Genomic DNA, 1671 nt, shown 5'->3' on the forward strand with positions numbered 1-1671 from the left:
CTCCTCCTGTGTTCTCTTCCCTGTTCTCCTCCTGTTCGCCTCCCTGTTCTCGCCTCCCTGTTCTCGCCTTCCTGTTCTCCCTGTTCACCTCTTGTGTTCTCCTCCTGTTTTACCTCCATGTTCTCCTCCCTGTTCTCCTCCTGTGTTCCCTCCCTGTTTTACTCCTGTGTTCTCCTCCTCCCTGTTCTGCTCCTCCTGTGTTCTCTTCCCTGTTCTCCTCCTGTTCGCCTCCCTGTTCTCGCCTCCCTGTTCTCGCCTTCCTGTTCTCCCTGTTCACCTCTTGTGTTCTCCTCCTGTTTTACCTCCATGTTCTCCTCCCTGTTCTCCTCCTGTGTTCCCTCCCTGTTTTACTCCTGTGTTCTCCTCCTCCCTGTTCTGCTCCTCCTGTGTTCTCTTCCCTGTTCTCCTCCTGTTCGCCTCCCTGTTCTCGCCTCCCTGTTCTCGCCTTCCTGTTCTCCCTGTTCACCTCTTGTGTTCTCCTCCTGTTTTACCTCCATGTTCTCCTCCCTGTTCTCCTCCTGTGTTCCCTCCCTGTTTTACTCCTGTGTTCTCCTCCTCCCTGTTCTGCTCCTCCTGTGTTCTCTTCCCTGTTCTCCTCCTGTTCGCCTCCCTGTTCTCGCCTCCCTGTTCTCGCCTTCCTGTTCTCCCTGTTCACCTCTTGTGTTCTCCTCCTGTTTTACCTCCATGTTCTCCTCCCTGTTCTCCTCCTGTGTTCCCTCCCTGTTTTACTCCTGTGTTCTCCTCCTCCCTGTTCTGCTCCTCCTGTGTTCTCTTCCCTGTTCTCCTCCTGTTCGCCTCCCTGTTCTCGCCTCCCTGTTCTCGCCTTCCTGTTCTCCCTGTTCACCTCTTGTGTTCTCCTCCTGTTTTACCTCCATGTTCTCCTCCCTGTTCTCCTCCTGTGTTCCCTCCCTGTTTTACTCCTGTGTTCTCCTCCTGTGTTACCTCCCTGTTCTCCTCGTGTTATCCTGTGTTCTCCTCCTGTGTTACCTCCCTGTTCTCCTCGTGTTATCCTGTGTTCTCCTCCTGTGTTACATCCCTGTTCTCCTCGTGTTATCCTGTGTTCTCCTCCTGTGTTACATCCCTGTTCTCCTGTTCTCCTCCTCCTGTGTTCTCCTCCTGTGTTACATCCTTGTTCTCCTGTGTTCGCCTCTTCCTGTGATCTGCTCCTGTGTTCTCCTGTTTTAGCTACTTCTTCTCCTCCTGTTTTACCTCCATGTTCTCCTCCCTGTTCTCCTGTGTTCCCTCCCTGTTTTACTCCTGTGTTCTCCTCCTCCTCCTGTGTTACCTCCCTATTCTCCTCCTGTGTTCTCCTGTTTTACCTCCCTGTTCTCCTCCTGTGATCCCTCCCTGTTCTCCTCCTGTGTTCTCCTGTATTACCTCCCTGTTCTCCTCCTCCTGTGTCCTCCTCCCTGTTCTCCTCCTCCATGTTCTCCTCCCTGTTCTCCTCCTGTGTTCCCTCCCTGTTTTACTCCTGTGTTCTCCTGTGTTACCTCCCTGTTCTCTTGTGTTCTCCAGTGTTCTCCTCCTGTGTTACATCCCTGTTCTCCTCCTCCCTGTTCTGCTCCTGTTCTTCTACTCCTGTGTTCTCCTCCTCCCTGTTCTGCTCCTCCTGTGTTCTCTTCCCTGTTCTCCTCCTGTTCGCCTCCCTGTTCTCGCCTCCCTGTTCTCGCC

The sequence above is a fragment of the Micropterus dolomieu genome, linkage group LG06 (assembly GCF_021292245.1).
Source record: "Micropterus dolomieu isolate WLL.071019.BEF.003 ecotype Adirondacks linkage group LG06, ASM2129224v1, whole genome shotgun sequence".
In the NCBI taxonomy this organism is placed as follows: Eukaryota; Metazoa; Chordata; class Actinopteri; order Centrarchiformes; family Centrarchidae; genus Micropterus; species Micropterus dolomieu.